The sequence below is a fragment of the Passer montanus genome, unplaced genomic scaffold, assembly GCF_014805655.1.
Source record: "Passer montanus isolate IOZ18808 unplaced genomic scaffold, ASM1480565v1 scaffold17, whole genome shotgun sequence".
Classification (NCBI taxonomy): Eukaryota; Metazoa; Chordata; class Aves; order Passeriformes; family Passeridae; genus Passer; species Passer montanus.
Genome location: NW_024364270.1, coordinates 10,099,156 through 10,119,338, shown reverse-complemented (window position 1 = coordinate 10,119,338; position 20,183 = coordinate 10,099,156).

Sequence of the window (20,183 nt, the reverse complement as noted above, 5' to 3'; positions counted from 1 at the left end):
CTTCAGTGAAATGAAATAGAGTCTTCTTTGCTTTAAATCACACTGAAATAGCCTGATTGCTTATTTGTATAGCTATACACCAAAATGACCCTTTAATTAAAATAATGTCGAGACTGTCACCTAAACAACACTGTTAAAATCCTACTGGGTTTTTAGTAAATAAGGTCTTTGAATTCATCTGTCAGTACCACCTAATAACTGCCTAATGAGTTAGCCAGTTACAGCAAGATAGGACAAATGTAGAGGTCTTGGATATATAATGTTCCTGCATATTTTGTTAAGACTGGTGACTAGAAAGGAGAGAGGGACCCAAATCAGCCAGTGAGATTTGCCCTGCTAAAGCATGTCATCTTTCCATCACAAGATAAGTCAGTCTGTTTATGGTGGGTCTAAACTTGCCATTGCTAGTTGTGCTCTGGCCTAATGTGATTCATGAGAAGCCTGACTTCTTCCATCCTGCTGCTCTAACTGAACCTAACATGTTCTTTCATTTTAAGGTTTCATTTAGGGAGGAACAGATTTTACTACTTTTGTAAAAGAAGCTTTTGTCTAATTTTTTCAAAATTTTTTTTCAGAAGTTTCTTTTTAGATTTTGAATTGTTCAAAGCCCCCCAGACTCTGCTCCAACTGATGGCAGTGGCAGAATATCTTCTGATGCCCATGGCAGCTGCACTGGACCAGCCTTGTATCCTTTCCACATGCTTACAGTTTTTTAGGTTTCTCTGGCCGAGAATGTTGTATTACTCTGCACATTTTAGATCTGTTAGTATAGAAAGTAAATATATGTGACTATTTAAAATTAAGAATAAAATGGATTTTTCCTACCTCACTTTTTTGAGGCAATGCCAAGGCTAATATTTCATTCTGAATGTCTAAACAGTTCTGTGCAGGATCCATACAGTGAGTTGGACAGTACAAGATGTTAATTTCTTATCACTGAAGCATAACATTATTAATATGTGCTGAACATGATGGCTGACAGAGAACACTGGCCACAGCCAGAGAGCATGAAAGTCCTTTCAGAGACAAAATGTTTTAGCAAATACCCTTACTAAGCATGAAAGAATACTGAAGTGAAATAGAGTCTGTATTGTGCTGTGAAGTCAGTGGGAAACTGACATTTTGGCGCAAAGAAGACTAGATCTACCATTTTTCTCACATTATATGCCTAAATACATATCAGTTGGAAGGTTTCCTTAATCTATATGTTAATATCAATTGCCAATAGCCACTTTGATAGTCACAGCTTTTGTTTCTCATAGTTGGTTTTGGATTAACATCCACTGACTTGGAAATATCCACCTAAAATCTTGGAAAGAATTGCATTCATTTGCTACTTCTCCGTCTTGTTTAAAAAGTCCTACAAGACAACATATTAAAATAACAAAACAAACAAACATTGCATGCAAGAGATTGTATTCATTTGCTAGTTCTCCCTCTTGTTTAAAAAGTCCTACAAGACAACATATTAAAATAACAAAACAAAACAAACAAAAACACCAAAATAAAACCAAAACAAAAAGAAAGCCAGCAAACAAACAATAAAAAAAAACAACAACCAAAAAAAAACAACCCCAAAAAACAAACCTAAAACCAAGAGAAGAACATTGTAAAAGCCAGTAGGTCATTTGACACTATATGCTATCATTTCTTCCTTTTCTGGCCAAGCATAAATAATCTTGTGAACCTGGAGTTTAGACAGCCCAAGTTGTCTAACAAAAGTACAGTTACTCATGAATAATTTGGATTTCAATGTGTATGTGAAGAAAATGGCTCAACACAAAGCTTTTTGTATTAAAGCCATCTGTGACTCAACATCATCACACATGATACGGGGTCATTGTGTGAAAGTAGTAGTGCATGAACAGCTATGGAAATGGTGTATGAAAAGCCACTTAATGCCATACACAGTTCCTGGAAATGGTAATGATGTGGGGTTTGAGGAACAGCGATGCACTTACAAATCCTGCTGGTTTTAAAATTAGCTGTCTTTTCCATGCTCAATATAGTTGTATGTGAAATTCTGATGCATGGAAATGACGTTATTAGCACGAGTTTTTTACTTGGGTATGTGAGTCATGCAGCTTTTCCAAAAGAGAGCAATGAAATGCTGATAACACACTAATATGTATTCTGTATGTGTGATATGTATTGCAGAAAAACATTTCTTTGAGGTATGGTAGAGTGCCCTTAAGAATTATGTTGTATAATTTTTTCTTACTTGTGTCTGCCCATCAGATTTTTTAAATGAATATTGGAGTCCATTATAGTCACATATAAAATTCATAAATTTCAAAAGCTCCACATTTTATCCTGCAAATTCCCAAGCATTGCAAAGTGAAGATATACACATATTTGAAACCTAAAATAGATTTTATGCACAAAAAGAGTCATTTACATATAAATAAATATTGTCTTCTTCTCCCATAGCCTTTTACACATGAATTTTTAAGAACTTTTCAAGTCTGAATAAATATATTCATGAAAGTTTGACTGCAGATTATATAAAGATTCCTCCATTTTGACATAAATCAAATTAATCCTCTTTGAATCTTCACTGAAGTGATGATGCTAGGCTAAATAAATCTCTTTGAATTCTCATTAACTGTTAGTACAGCTGATTCTTTGACTGGTTCATTAGCATGCTTGGTGGCATATGCTCAAAAAGAAGAAGAAGAAAAAAGAACCCTACAATTTAATGCAAAATAGAACAAAGCTGTAGATTTCAGTCTTTGTCTTGTACACACTGTAAGGTACATGGAGCAATGATCTAACTTAAGCATTGCATGAGATTCTTCTGAATTGCCATTCAAATCTTTTCCTAACTTTGACAAAGTATAAATTAATTACACAGCTGCATATAGATTTTCATCTGTCAAACTCATCTAAGACTATGGAGACAAAAAGTGGTGATATATCCACAGTATAACACTGACAAATAGATATCAGTAACTAAATTTTCTATTTTGCAATACAAGAGCATAATTCAGCTTTAATGATTTTAGAAACAAAAAGAAAAGTCACGTCTTTATCCCGTGAACATCTAAGTGAGATAATTTTACATTGCAACTCTCAAGACTGGGAAATTCTCATCCAACTCCCTGTCAGTCATACAGATATGCACAAACTACTATCTACTAAAGAAAACACATAAAATGCATAAAATGCTACTATGTGCAATAATCAATTATCCACTGAGAAGCTATATAATTTAGATGAATTGTCATGGTACTTGGCAGAACTCAGAAGAAAGGAATGCGCAAGATCACAATGAAAATAGAGCAATCAGCAGTCATTTTCCACATTACATGTCAGCAGCAGCAGCAGCAGAACTGCACAAAGGTTTCTGCATTATGTTTCCATGATCTAATATTGCACCACAGAATGAGTTCAGTTCCTTGGCTTGTGGCAAAGGTGGGTGGGATTTCCAAGAGGTCTCTATTTACATAAAGTCCCTGCACAGCCGGACCCAGCATCTGTGATTGAATGTGATGGGGTGCACCACACCAGGCATAGCCACAGGCATCAAACTGCCTGAATAGTCTTTTAGGAGAACAGGATACTGCATTATTTAATCTATCATTAATAAGTTCCACTTTAAGCATAATGCTTGCTGTCATGTTTCTTGACTTGCATAAGCTAATCCAAGTTGCTTCTTTTTGTTATATAAGAAGTACTGTACTTCAATGCAATTCCAAAGACTACTTCAGGATGTCTCTCACAGATTCCCATTATTTATGTATTGTCACAGAAAACCACTTCAAAGGCATGTTTAGATGTAGAAAAGACCTAAGATTTATCAGGTCCTCCCAGCTCAAATAGAGGAAAACTATTCTTTGTTGGGAGTTCTTCATTGTAAAGGCAAATCCCTAAAATCCACATGGCAAATAACCTTGTGTTATTCCTACTAATAGTGCCTTGGAGAACAGCTGTGGCTTTATGTTATTTACATTTTGTGATAATCAAAGTTCTTCTTGTTCTCCCTGTTCCTAGAGCGATGCCCAGAGTGATTTCTGCCAGAGTTGGAGTTCAGCTCCCTTTCCTTGTGGGTGCCCACGTTCTTGCCTGGCTCCCTCTGTCCATTCAGATCAGTGCCCATACTTCAAATACTTTTCATGCAAACTACAATGCTAACTGAGATGAAAAGCTCAGGATAATGGAATAAAAGCTTTATTTCACAGACTTTTCCAATCTAAACACACTCTGAAAGTTACGCATTGAGAAGCTGACTTTCTTTTCCACTTTCCTTCTTATCCTTACCTCAGGAAGAAGTGAAGAACAGCAGCCACGCTGAAGAGAAGTGAGAGCAGTGTACCAAGATCTGTGGAAACAGAAAGGAAGCAGTAGATCATTTCAACGAGAGCAGTATGTCTTGGCGCTGTTCCTTGACACCACCCCCGCCATCCCAGCCTCCTCTGCCCCTCCCACACTCACACATCTAAAAAGCAGATGGAAAATATTCTGCCAGGAGACATTGAAATACAGTGTTAGAAAGTTACTCTCTTAAGGCTGGAGAAAGTGATGGAGAACTCTGGCAAGCAAATTAAATTATTCATAGTCAGTGGCATTTTGGAAGGAAAAGCGGGAAGGGAATAGGAGACTGAAGGATGTTATAGGGATTGTACAAGAACCATCTGGGATATTGGAAAAAGATGCACTTCATCTTGCTACACTTCAGAGAGACACCAGTGAGGCTAATTCTGTGTTCAGGAGACATTACCAGTCTTCCCAGTTTGTTTTTAGAGCATACTCTAGTGCTGCCATGATATTATGGATATGAGTCCATGCTACCAAATCTCTTTCCTCAAACTTTAATGGCACTAAGCAATAACACTCAGATCCTGAAGTTACTGTAATCTCCACATCTACTGCGTCACTTGGTACACATACTAGTGTCATCTGGATTTTAAAGGTGTGACATGGAGAAGAGATGATAATTTGAGTCATTCTCAGTGTTTCAATTATTAAACTTTTCTTTAAATTTTATTTCCCAATTACATGTTCTCTTATGTCTCTGAAAAACTGCAGAACACCTTCTCACAAGAACTAAGGTACTTTACACTCAAATTAAACAGGTGCCTTTTTTCTTGTATGGCATATTACAGAGTAAGAACAATTAGAAAGTAACCCAGTTCAACCCCTGAACTCTTGCATGGAGATAGAAGGACGGAGAGGAAAAAGGAACCATGTGTGAGTGCAGACACTGCAATCAGTGTTTTTATGAACATGTTAGAATGACCTGATGAACACAGGAGGTCAACTTGGAGAAGATATTTTTTTCTTTTTGTTTCTTCTTCTGAGTTTATGGTGTTGACAAACATCTAATTAATTTTCCTTTCATAGGTCTATCCCACCATGTCTTTGTACCAAAGGTAATAGAAACCAGATGGAATTGCCCACTATGAATATATAGATGTACATAGTACATACATACACACAGACACATTAATTTAACCCCAGTAACAATAATCTTATCAAGTTCCAGAGCTTCATCAAGATAATCTTGTATTTAGATTTGAATGTATATATCAAACTCTTCAGAAATGTTGGCAAGCACTTTGTCCTCTCTGTTCCCCAAAACAGTACAGTACAGTCTGCTACAGGTTCTGCACTGTTCCAACCCAAGGAAATGAAGAAGCTGACATATATTGCAGAAATACTCCAAGCATTGTAATTTTCCTATCCTCACAAACTTATATTGCTACAAACCAGCTTTTTTTTGTCAGAATTTGCAAATAAACCGGAACCTGCCACAGCAATCTAATAACCTGAAGGAATTCTTACACAATCAATCCTTTTGACTTTTATTGTAGCAATCAGTAAAGTGCTTCAGTATCCTGTGGCATATTAGTCTAATGTTGTTTTCAGCATGCAGATTATTTAGACCAGAGATCATGATTTTGGTTATAAATCACATAATAAATTTGGGATACAACTGGAAAAATATAATGAAAAAAACATTAACTAATATGAACCACCAGGAAGAATCAGTTAGGGAAAAGATAAATGGTTGTCAGTAGGAATATTAGGCATGTGTGCCCATGTGTAGATAAACACCAAGCAGATTGCTTGTTTAAACATTCTTTATTTTTCTTGAGTTTTTGCCTGACAGGGACTGCATTTCTCTCAAGAGGGATTGTAATGAATGCATTTGGTATAGCTATGTTAGCTGCTTGGGGTAGTCCTTCCACAGGAAAACCATTCCAATTATCATTCCAAAATGATGTTCCTTTAAAACAAATACAAATAGTATTTTCATTGTGAATTTAAACAAATCTTTGCAGAAAGAAATCTGAAAACCAGCTCTTAATAAAAAAAAAAAAAAAAAAAAAAAAAGAAAAAAAAAGAAAAAAAAACCTAGTTATTTTGCAATAATAATGATTTCTTTATATAAAAATTCCCTTTTATTAATCTGAAACCTTAGTTTCTTGGGGTGGAAAAAAACAAACAAAAATATTTAACACTGAAAAACCACAAAGGACTGCAAGGATTTCAAGAAAGAGTAATTTTATGAAGTGAATACATTTAGAAAATAATATTGGGACCTAAGTTTCTCAATAATCTTTTTGGATGAATACCTGGGGAATTAAAATTAGCCATCGCTTAATTTAGTACCAAAATACAAAATGCATGCCTGTCCATTCTACTAACACAGCTTTAGCACTCACAAATATAAAAAGACATGTGTAGCATGCAAACCCCTTTTAGAGATGGAATTAAAGATAATATTGTTTGACTGGCAGAATATATTCATAAACCCTATTAATTCTTAATCTGTGTGCACATCTAGTGTCCTTAACCCGGCATTCGATGCAGACTGCCCATGGTGTCTGTGCCAGGGCCATTCACCTGCCATTCATTCATGCAGACAGAACATTGCAGAGTCAATCTTTCAACAAGTTAATTTTCTTTTCTTGTCCCCAAAATGTAATTTTCAGCTAAATAACACAAGTTGCTTACTATGTTTGCAGTAGTATTATGTTGCATGGGGCAAATAGAAACTCTGGGGTAGATTGCCTAGCTGTAATTCTTCATGGAAGTTTAAAATGTCATTTAAAAGGTCAAAGTTTGGTGTTTGCTTCCTGCTTGCCAAATTTAGCTCTTTGCCAAGTTTTCTCCAGGTGGAATAAGAAGAGAATATTCTGCCAATTTGTTTCAGGGAGATAGGCCTCTGAGGATGACCCCTGGCCAAGACAATTCAAGACCTTGGTAAGGGTTGAAGGAAAAAGCTTTCTTGGAGGAAAAAAAAGACAGGATATCCACAGCAGGTGTTTGCATTAGATGCTGAGAGAGTGTCTCTGTGTGAACATCTCTTCTCCTGTCACTCCAAGTGGTCTCACAGGCACTAAGCATGGGAACAGTGTTGGAGTTGGTTTTGTGTCCTGCATGCAGCGTAGCCATCAGAGCAGTACTATGCTTGATTGCACTGCCAAGAGAACAACCCCAGAGCCAATCTGACAACCTTCATCTCGATGATAGCAAGTGTGCTAGAAGGTCAAAAGAGTGAGAACTTTGGGCTCATCTGGATGCCACTCTGCCTGGTAGGAGTGGAGGTTGAGAGAGATTTTCCTCTCATTCAAACGTTGAAAGAACTGGAAGGTGAGAAATAGTTGAGACCACAGCAGGGCGTGATTCTGGATGCTGAAACATGTTGCTGCTGCCTCTTATGGTAAAAATTTTGTTTGGGCATTTGAATGTTGTTGAGGCTGATTGCCTGCAGCAGGATTTGGGCTTTTCCAGGCTGGACACACAGGGTGAAGTTTGTAGGGATTTTTGTCATTAAAATGAGCGAGGCTCAGCAGCTTCCTGACAAGGAAATAGAAATCTTCTGTTTCTGGAATCAGAGGAAAGTAATAATATGGAGACAATGCTGAAGAAGGCAAGGAACCTAAATCCCAGAACATGTTTGCAAGAATGGATTTCAAACTATCACTGTCACATGTAGTTCTGATATTCGTATGGCACAAAACTCAGCTTTCCCAAGTTAATGCATATATATGTGTAGAGAGAGAGTTTTAAGTAGTTTATTTGCTAAAAATATAGACAAACCTTTAAATATTTCCTACTAAATGTGATTTTAAAAACCCATGGAGTTTAGTTAGGCAATCCTGAATAAGCTCAGTGCTTAAAATTCTCTATGGATAAAACAAATCACAAAATAATCAAGGTTGGAGAGGACCTCTGGAGTACTCTAGTTCAAGATCTTACTCAAAGCAAGATCAGTTCTGAGATCACAACAGATTGCTGAGGCCTTCCTTCAGCTGGATCTTGAAACCTTCAGTGTGAGTGAGGAGCTTCTCTCAGACACTGTCCACCTGGAGAAAAAGCTTCTCCCTGTATCCAGTCTGAAACTCTTCTGTTTCAATTTATGCCTCTTCCCCTGCCTTGCAAGTCTGTGATGGGCCCAGCTCCACCTTCTTGATTACCTGCTTATAGATATACAAGGGAAACATTCTTCTCCAGCTTAATCAAACCCAAGTCCTTCAGCCTCCCTGCTGTATTTTTTTTCCAGTAAGCAAATATTTCCGAGAGTTCTGTGCCCTAATAAACAGCATCAGAATTGACAAGTGTGCTCAGAAATCATTAAAGGGAACCGACTAAGGAAACTTCAGATGAGCAGAGTGGGACAAATCCTTTTTGAAATCTAGCTTGCAGATAAAAAGAGGGAATAAAAAGGACCTTCTCTGGCTAACATTGCAAGACTATTCAAAAGAGATGAATCAGATCAGATCTGAAGCTTCTAAAAATTCTGGGCAGTGCTTAAGAAGCACCATGAAGAGAGAAATAAAGCAAAACAGCATGTCAAAACAGAGCTATGGGAATATAATCTGCTCGACCCTGAAGCAGTCATTTTGATAAAAGCCCAACTAAAAACGTTTTCATGGAAGCTAACTTTAGCGTAGTGAGGATAATCACCTCTGCAGTCACCAGAGAGAAACAGGATCACATAATGGTCCTGCATGCCTCACTGCTCCTGCCCAGGCTATAGAGGCAGTCTGGTGACATAAGCCTGAGCAGGATAAGTCAGCCTTCATGAATGCCCTACAAAAAGTCTGTCTGCAGAGTTATGATGTTAGGTAAGCTTCATCCACTGACAGCAGATTTTCCTGGCAGCCCAGTGGGCTGAAAATCATTGGCAGTAGAAGATTTTGCTTTAGCAGAGCTACTTCCTTTCACAAGTGCTGAGTTTGGGTGCCTGTGACTACCCCATTTCTTTTCCCCATCTCAAACATGTGTGAAGTGGATTGCGGGTAGGAGAAGCTGTGTTGCAGGTATCTCCTCCCACATGCAGCTATTTGGAGCAGATCGTGGAGAGAGTATAGGCTACATTTTGAGATGGGGAAGAAAGCAAATGAAAAGCAGATTGCCCAGACCTGTTATATCACACAGCAGGCAAATGAGGCAGTGTCCAGGTATCATTTGAAAAATCCCCGGCTCCTTGTCAGATGTGCTCTTTTTTTGTGGTAGTGCAGCTTCATATACAAGCTCTGACAGTACAGGCAAAGCAACTTGATGTCAAATAAAAACTAAATGGACTCGCAGCAGCACCAGCAGCAGGTCTTTCATCAGTGTCAGCGTACAAACAGTACTTTAATGAGTTCAGACATGCCTTAGCTTTTCTACAGCAGTATTGACTGAACTTCTCTTTTAATCAAATAATGCAATATACAGAGAGAATTAGTTTCATGTAAAGCCTTGAATAAACACCAAAGAAATCCTCCTACCTTAGCCCGCACAATCATTCTGATAAACTGGCAGTTCTTTTCTTATTAAACAGATGAAGCATTCAAACAGTTCACAGTCATTCTTCCTTTAGTGGCAAAGGATTTAATGTGCCACTGTTACTTCAATGATGATAATACAGTAGAGTTAGCCTTCTTTACTGAGTTTGATATTCAGTTGCTTTCTCCTGGCTGTCTTTGGAAGACCTGAGTGCACTTCCAGGAGGTGGGCAGGTGCATATAGGTAAGTAGATATATACAGTGAAAGAGATTAGTCAAAGGATTTCAATTTTTTTTGAGTGGAAAGGAATCTTATCCATGACAAATGCAAATACACACGTATACATCTGAGTGTGGTTTGTGCATCATAGATTTAATTCAGTCACGCCTCCTGTTCTTGAAATAGTTTCTTTCCTGATGGGTCACTTACAACTGTTTATATGCCTAAAACACTCTTTTGCAAGTTGCTTGGGTTTTTTTAAGTGCGGCTTGGGGCATATTTGGATATTTTTTTACAGCATTGAAACAGCATCCTTCAGCTGAATCAGTCCATTGCCATGGAGGTCTTTGCCGGTTCACTTATACACTTGTACCCTGCGCTCTTCCTGAGTTGCTTAGTTGTGTGACGTCAACTCCCTGGAGGCTAACAATGTCATTATCATTACCAGACAAAGACAGTTAGGTAATTTTGTCTGATGGGAGTGCAGATATTGACCTGAACTAATGTATTCTTATTTCCCAGAGAGAGATGCTTATTGTAGCAGTGTGACATAGTAGGGTTTGCTAATATTAATCTAAAGGCTGTGTTCTTTTTTAGCAGAGAAAAGCTTTTACATTCACATTCAATTTCATCACTTGACATATCTCTAGTCTACTTGCTAGACTTGAGATTCTTTGGCTGTTTAAAGACAAGTACAAGGTCTTTGTATGCGCCTGTGAAATATTTTTGGCAACTTCTAATTTGCACATCTCTTGACCCTGCAGAGAAAATTGCCAAGCCTATTCAAAAGTCTTGCTTTCTTCAGGACATCCTAAGAAAAAATACCTTTAGGGAAAGGAGACTTGTAACAGTGATCACATCTGATGTATCTTGTGACAACACACTAGACATATCTTACTCTGTTTTTCATTGTTGACTGCTGGCAATGCACTTGGAATAAAAAGTCTTTGCCTTAAAGGGATTGTTATTTGCACATTTTATTGCAATTTCCTTGAAAAGCAGATATATGCTGTGCTTATAATAAGCATTACATAAACAGATTGTAGAAACAGGCACATTTAATAGTCCTTCTGGGGTGTTTTGTGATTATTATAACAAATACATATATATGCCAGAAGAACAACTCCTCCTTATGAATGTATGATGAAATTGCTGTCAGTAGAAAACTGGTTAATAAATACTAGAGTGTAACCATTTAGTGATACAGTCACGGATTTTGTGCAATATCCTAAAATATAAACTTTGGTATATAAATACAAATTACTACTTGCACATTGCAATGATTCTGATTTGTGTTGAAGTCCAAATCATATAACTCCAGGTGTTAAGAAAGAAAAACTAGACAGCCCTGAAAAGGCAATCAGGCTTCCCCGAGACATGCAGCTTTGACAGTGCTATCATCCTCTACTAGCTATGGTGGAAAAATAACCACAGCAACTGCTCCAGACAAGCAGGCATTGCTGTAACTGGAAAACACCAGTTTCCAAACATCAATAAACTTGTTATGATTCCATGACAGCCTTCCATACCAAAACATTTTAATTGTAATACCATATTCTCCATTTGCAGTGTGAAGCCTTGAAAAAGCCAAGGGTTTAAGAAAAAATTCAAACAATTTTATTTCTGTTTCAGCCACTACCAATCTGTGTAAGTGTATAGAAGATATAATCTGGCAGTAAACATTACAGGCAGAAGATATAATTAAAAATAAACTATCTATAAATAGAATATTGCCTCAAGTCATTGAGCTCTATTTCTTTTATTGAAATGCTGTGTAATGAAAGGTACAGGCTAAGTACATTCTCAAAAGAAGGGTCACTGGGTTTACTTTTCTTTGTCCAGAAAACTTCAGAAGTAAAGCTGTAAATCAGTGGGTGACCTAATATTACAAGGTACTTGGTATATCCCCCAGAGGCTAGACCACAAATGCCTTTTCATCGCAAGCACAGCAATAAAAACCATGAAGCCACAGACACTTTGAGCCTCCCTTTCTGCCCAAAAGTAAGCTTTATCCTAACAAAAAGGGCTAAGGACAACCTTGCTGAATGGTTGTGCTGCCTCAAATTTAGAGCCCAAATCTGAGGATTTTTCTTAACATGTTGCTTCCTCCAACTTAACAAAAGGGATGTTTTACATGGCAAAGGGGACTAACATATTTGTGCAACAGAAAAAGTAAAGCCTGCTGCAGCTGCTGACATATCGATTGCAATAGGTTCACATCTCCAAATCAATGTACCCTCATATCATGTGGACTGTTATGTTTAATAATCAAAACTAGGATAAAAGCATCACTCTGGGTTTGGAATTTTTAAAAAAACTTTCTATAGTCACCATGTTTACCTGTTAACTGCATAGCACTTTCCTGAACAACTCTGTCTTTGAACACCATTGTAAATTTTAATACAGAATTTCATGCTACTGTATTCCACAGTGTTTTGCCTTACTTTTTCCCAGCTGTAACAACACTGTACCTTTTGCATCCAACAATGACGCCAACAGCAATGAATCTTCAGTATATTTTCAATGTATTTATTGGCCTTGTACAGGGTTAACTTGACATTTAAAACTAAGAAAAGTTTTACACTTCTTTTCTTCTGTAGTGAATACAGAAACCATAATTAATGATTATGGAGCTGAGCTTCTGTAGCATACTACAATTGATTCTCTGTTAAACTGGCAAAATAAGAAGATAATGTCACCAGCACTTACAGAGTTGGCAGCAAAACAGCACTTCATCTCACTTGGGTTTCATTCAACAGCATTTGCTAAAATGGCTTTGTTTATGGCAAAATTTGGTAGAGTAATTTGGTTTAAGTAAAACAAATTCACACTCTTTACTTTAGCCTTTAATATGGCTAAAGGTAATTATATTCCTCCTTTCCCTTTGCTCCAGAATGTCAGGAAACCCCACAAGCTAACATTTTTACTTTTAAATATTTGTACCTAAAGAACAAAGCAGTATAAGTTGTAGTTAAATTTCCTGTCCTATCAAACAAGTGGGCAAAATTGTCACTGAGAAAAATAAATGATATTGTGAAATTGATAGACTATTTTATTCAATTTTTTTCTTGGGTTAGAATAAGAAAAGAAGGTGTCAGCATGTTATTATTTCTTTGGAGGTAGTATTTCAATAACTGTCAATATAAGATTAAAAAATTATATCCATACATGTCTGCATGTATTCACTTAATAAACCCTGCTGGTTTTTGACCAAAATTGCTATTCATACAGAATTGGAGTCTCACAAAATATGGTGTGTGATTAAACCTCTATAAACCATGCAACAAAAAGTGAGGCTAGCGTTAACTTACATTTTTGAAATCTATGTATACTGATGACTCCCTGAAGATGGAAATTGTCACCTAGATCTATAGTCTGGCAGTTATGAAAGCTCTAGCACTGCTCTGCTGGAGTGGCAGACCCTTCCTTGGGGAGTTGGTTCAGGCTACTTCCATCTGTTACCTCTCAGCATCATTTGGATCTGTGGAACACAGCTGAAAACTGCACTTTAAGGCACATACATTTAGATTTAGGTAGCCCTATGATAGAAGGATTTAAGAGGCAATAGTGCAGGGCTGTTATAGAGGGAGTGGGGATATAGCTACATGGCCTTTTGCAGGCTGAATCTTCCTGCACTCATGCTGTCTGACTGGGTACCAGCTGTTTTCCAAAAGCCACACATCCACGGTTGCTGCTGCAGCTGCTGGAGTCAAGGAGACACACAGCTTTGAGTGATCCTAGTGCAGTGACAAGATATTCTTAAGCACCTCAAGGCTTCAATGTGTACTTTCTGAAAGAACATAAAAAACACCTCTGTAACAGCAAGTCAGTGCCAATTCAGCTTTGGGGCACTTAATATCCTCTTATTTACTGACACAGCATTTTTTAACCATACCTGTTATCTACATTGACTCCTTTTTGTTGCCTATTTGTGTCTACCAGCCATTCAATCCTCTGGCTCTGAATTAGCCCACATTTCCTCACTGACCACCTAGGTGCAGCTACCAATTGCCTTTCCTAAGCTCCCTTCCCTAGCTGTCCCCATTGCTAATGAACAAGTAGCACCAATGTGGCACTTATAACAGAAAGAGGAGGGGGAGAGAAAGGAAGACCAAAACAGCAATTAGAATATGTAAGTGGAAAACTTTATTGACAGTGAAAGAATTTAGGGGTGCAAAGCCAGAGAATCACAAGAAAAAAAAAAAACAAAAAAAACAGTGGACTGTGATACAGGATTAGGACATGTCTGTGTTACCTTCTTTTTCAGCTACGGTTTCAGAGTGGTATTGAAATTTTTGATCCTCTCAGAGCACCATAATCATTCACTATGTTACAAGAGTTTCCAGACGGTCAAATAAATAGTACAGTGGTACAACCCAACTAGGAGATTACAGTGGGTATTTAAGAAGAATTATGATCTAACAAAAACACCCTCAGGTGTGATTCCCTTCCCTCTGTCCTGCATCTGCTTGTACAGTTGAAAACACCGTTTTCCACCAAACATTGTCTTCTTAGCATTGGTTCCTCCACAAAGCTTTTGGTGGATGAACTAACTCAAACCCATCAGAAGCCTAAAAAAAAAAACCCTAAAATCAGTGAGCCTAAAACTTTTTCAAACATGTGAACAGGAAATTTCTTTCAAAATTCTTGGCCTGACCCTTGCTTTTCATTATTACTTTACATTATAGAGTTTGTTTGCTGTTCCCAGCTTCCAAAAGCAAACATTTCAATTAACATTCATATTTTTATTTTTGGGTTATTTCCTTATCTCCTTAGTTGTTCTACTTCTCTGATTTCTGTGCAATGTGATTGCACATAGATTTATATGATTCATTTCTATTTGCTTTCTTTTCTAGTTTTTGTATTCTTCATTTTACTGCTTCACTGCACTTTTCGTCTTTCAGTTTTCTAGATTCTTTCCACTGCCATTTGTTTTTGGTTTTATTATTTGTCTTCATTGTTGTTACTTTTAAAATTTTTATTCCTCTTTATTGTGAGTCTTTATGTATGTGTTTGTTTTCTGCTTTCTTGTCTTTACTGTCTCTTCTTGTCATGTTTGCAACAGGAGTTGTTTGTTCATAGCATACTTCTACCAAAATATTGTACGAAGTTGCCAGCAGCATTTTGTCTGATCAAAAAGTGTCAAAAAATTAAAAGGAAGCACTGTAGACTGTATTAGGTGCTTAACTAGGATCCACAGCTTTTATACAAGAAGGCTAATTTTTTTTTAAAGCTTATGTTCCTTTTCCTGGTGATGGTATCATCTGGGTAGGGAAGAGCAATGTGGAAAGACTTGCTTCATTTAATTTTATATGTTTCAGGACAGTGGTTTAACTTTGGTTCACATTTATTTGCTTCAAGAAGCTGATACAGGAGAGACACGGAGTTTTTCACGACTGTGAGAACCAGATGAATGAAGAGGGTTTAGCATGGTTGGGGAACCAGAGCACTGATTCTGGAATTTTGGTTCTTAAGATACTGCTACAGAGCTGCAGAGGAATCCAAAGAGGAGAGGGAATCCAAAGAGGAGGTAACCTCACTGTTTGGAATAAACTTCTCCATTTGATGCTGAAATGACATATTATTTGTGTTTGCGCTCAGCATGCAAGTTGGATTGCTATTCTTCTAGGGTAGAAACTTATTCTTGTGTACAAGAACAGTCAATACTCACTCTGAGTAAACAACCACAGTATTTACGACAGTATAGCCCTTTGACCAGCTCTAATTTTCACACTTGAGGTTTTCAGTTGCTGAATCTGGTTGTTATATTATTGTGTTAGCTTTAGTACATTGTGATGCTCTCAAATGAAGTTATAAATGAATTATAAAAGAGCTTCTGCTTCCTGGGAAACCTATCTTTTCAATATTGGATCATAACTTACCAGAAAAAAAACAGACAATTTCAAATTTTCTTGAAAGCTTCATTTATCTTTTTTCTTTGTTTTATGATTAATCACAATATTTTGTCTCACATCTGACTTTTTTCTACACTTGTAGCCTCTATAAACTGGTTTGAGTATAACATTGAGACCATTATGAGGAGGAGACAGGATTAAGTTCCTTTCAACATGAATTTTTCTGTGATTCTTTGATTTTATGCATTTCTAAAATTCAAAAGCTGTTTTAAAATGGAAAAAAACAAAATATTACAGAACTGGAAAGATAATATTTTTAAGGTATGAAATTGTTTTTCTGATGCTTCAGTGAAATAAGCAAATTCATCTAACCAATTTTGATTTCATTAAAATAATATTTTCCAATAGGAAGATATCATTAGGAGCAAACAAATATACTATTAATCAGAGCATTCCAGTTTTATTGTAGCATAAGTAATCTGGGAAGTTGGAACCATTACCTTTTCCAATTCAAGGACTGCTAGTCTTGCTAAAGTTTGTGCTGTCTTCGTATTCACAGCTGTTAGCAGTGTTGCCTGTCCCTAGCATATCTGCCAGGTAAAGGTACATGTGCACAAAAAATAATGCTCATGTATACATACTCATTTCAAGATTTATTCTGCATTTACCAACTTCACTAGAAGCAAAATCAGCCACTTCCATTAGCACTTCATAAACAAGTTAGCTGCATATTATGTATGCATAGTTTGATCTAAGTGCAGCTCCCACGGGATTTACCTCACTAGAACAGGATCTAGCTAAGAGGTAGCAACATAATGAGCAATATAATGAACAAACAGCGCGAAAACCCCAATGAACCAGATTTACCAGAAATTTATTGTTTTGCACATTAAAAGCCAGAACCAATATAATCAGCGATGAGGAAATTTTGAAAAAATAAAAGCTTACTCTAATCCAAAGATCAGCCAAGTATGTCAATACATGATTTTGTAAATATCTCACTCTCATTTTCTTGTGAAATTGCTACATTTCTGTAAAATGGAGATTTAGTATTTCTAAAGACTATTTCCCTAATATTAAGATTAATTAAGTTGCTGTTTGGGTGAAAGCTCAGTTCAGTGTTGATCTTATTCAAAACACCTAACATATCCTGATAAATTAAAATTATCATGCATGAAACAAATCTTTGCTGCAAGGAAAAAGTAATAAAAAAAGAGAGAGAGAGATGCTGCTCAGCATTTGCAGGATCTCTAGGCTTATAATTTATCCGAGTGGCACAGAGGGTGACCTGAAGATTAGCAAATTCATGACACATTCGAAAGAAAGCTGAACATATTTCAGAGTATGGTCCTCATTGTTGATGAGGAGACCTCAGGTCAAAATGATCTATGAAGAATAGTTGTTCCACTGACAACTCTAAAATGGAAAACCAAGAATAAAATTATATTATCTCTGAAAAGACTCCACTAAAGTGTCCCACATAATAATAAAAAAGGACAAACTAATATTGAAGATTAAGTGATAAACCTACATTGCCTTTCAATTTCTAGTGCATATAAGCTTTGCAATCGGTTTAATGGAAGGATATTCTGGAGGGCATGGAATTATGCCAGAATAGGGTCTCTAACATTATGTGAAATTTCCCTGCACTATTTTTATCTTAATTTTATTTTACACCTAAATCAACAGCATTCTGCTGTAGTGTCATGCTGATGTTTAAGTTGACAAACACGTCAAACCAGACTGCCACAACATAAGTGAAGCCTTGAGGCTCCATAGAGGACACACTGAACCATCAGAGTGCTGCTAGTAAAGGCAAAAGTAAAGAAAAAGCTTTTATTTCTTTATTTAGGGTTCAGAGGGCAGAAGAACTCCAAAGTTAAACTTGTAATTAATTCTTCAAATAATCAGATAAGTGCCTCTCTTGGAACTGAAACTTCCAATCAAATTCGAAGGCAGCATCCTTCTGTTACTTAATTTCGAGGCATATCAACTTTGTTAGATGCCTCCTAATTAAGGGTTATTCTAGGCTCCTGTGTCTTCAGCATATGCCCATTGTATGCGCGTTGGTGCCTAGCACACTCTCCACACCTGCTGAAGACCCCACTCTGGCAGAGGCATTCAGTGCACTTGCAACGTAAGGAAGGGAACCATTTACTTACAGTTGAGGCAGCAGAAATAGATGTTTTCTGTGGCAGAATGGGTAGGAAGTGTTGCATTAAATACTACTGAATCCTTAACTTGAGGGAAGTTCAACATATCCAAGAGGCTAGCATGAATGAGCCTGATAGGATGGACAACTGCAATGGACAACATGCTGCCTTTCCTGCACTGCATTGCAAGAAACTTGAGGTGCATCATTAAGGGAAAAGAATATGAAGCAAGGAGTATTAGGGGTATTTTTTTTGACAATCCTGAGCAGTAATCTTCAATTTCTCACCCTTATTAGCCAATAGATTAAAAACTCTAAAGAAGTTTTCACAGCAAGATCTGGGACCAGAAATCTACTTTTCAAGCTGTATACCTTATTTTAGCACCCAAAGCTATTTGCTTATACACTCCTCTCGGTTTATGGTATCTGGTATTTATTCACACCCACTATCAAGTTTACTGTAGCTCAAAATCTGATCTTGCCTGACCACCATGCAGGCTGATGCTCAAGGTAATGTCTAGGGAAAACGAAGCTGAAGCTAAAGATTTCTCTAATCTCAGGGAAAAAGAAAAAAAACCAAAAAACCCTAGCAAAAAAAATAAAAATTAAAAAATCTACCTTATCTGTAGCTGCAGAACTGAAGGCCTGAATCCGAGGCCTAAGTCACAAGAATTAACATTTCAGATATGTATTTCAGATGTCTCTTAAAACTTTGTTAGTGAACTAGATTGGCTAACTCTAGGCATTTACAAATTGCATGTTGCAAAGCAGAGAGAAGGGCTGGAGTCTCCCAAAGTCTGTAGAAACCTCAGATTCCTCAACTAAAATTTGGACTCTTTTATGGGAATGATAGGTCTGACAACTGAAACTTAGGAGATATCACAACTGATGTTTAGATAATTTGTCATCTAGTGGATAAGTCTCTTTTAGGATTCTTGCCCACACAATTAAAATTTGGTGTCTGCAGCATTTAGATGCTTTGCAAATCCCACTGGGTGCATCTATCAGCACCAAAGATGCCTTTGTAAATTTGACCAAGGGTCTGTATCAGAGAACAAAAACTTTGCTAATGTCCAGACCCAGTGAAAATATTAAAAATCAGAATTCTTTACAATAAGTCCCAGTTAAACTCACTAAGGAAGATAAACACATGTTTACTGTTTTTATTTGGTTGAAAACACAAAGTATCTTCTGTCCAGAAAAATGCATGAGGCTCTCCATAGAAATAAACAAAGCATCTGGAACATTGTCTTTTTGCTGTGCTTTTACACCACCCGCAGCAAGCACTGGTGTGGAAAAGTAAGGATGCCTGGCACTTCCTTTACAGAAGTTTCTGATTGGCTGTTCCACCTGCCCATCAGCAATTACCATAATTTAAAGCCTTCAGGGATTTAAGACTCTCCTATTTTCCCACTGAGCTCAACATCTTGCTGTGAGACCTAAAGCACACATGAAGGGCAAATGGCACAAAATCATTCCAGCAGCTTGCGGTATGTGCACAATGGGGTGTTCTCTCAGGATCTGAAAGCTTCTTCATGCCGTAAGTGGCATGAAGAGAGATGCATTCCCTGTAAAGGAGCTGTCAACACTTATACATGAGTCTAAAGAAATCTGCTTGTGGATGTTTGTGTCAAAAAAGGGAGATCTCTGAAAAGTCTACAGAGCATGAACTTCAAGGCAATGTATGCAGAAGAACATTTAAATTATGGTAACCAAGAATATGTGACGTTTCTGTTGTCGTCTTTTTACATTGAAAATTTTTGCAACTGAAAAGGGAGATTTATTCCAAATCAGCGAAAATATAGAGCTCCACATTTCTTACCTTGTGTTGTCCATTCTAGTTCTGAAATCTTGAGTGTTTCACCAGCTAGACTATAACAGAGCTTTGAGTTTTGAGTGTTTTGTTTGAGGGGAGTAAGGGAGAAAGTTGTGAGTTTTTTGCTTTAATGACAAGTTTACCTCTTAGCTTTCTGCACTATCCTCTGCTGGTTTGCTGTTTCAGTAATTTATCTCCTTTGTCATCTTGCACGTTCACCAGTGCAAGATTGATGTCATAAAATTTAAGGGCTTTCACTTGCTCAGCTAGAGTACAGATTTTACAGGAAGAGTAAAGCAAGTATAGATATCTAAGAGCTGAATAATAAAATGTCCCTTCATCTGTGTATTTAATTAGCTGCTTTTCTTACAATTACAAAGATCAGTACCAGGAAGAGAGGAGCTTTTAGGTCTCAGCA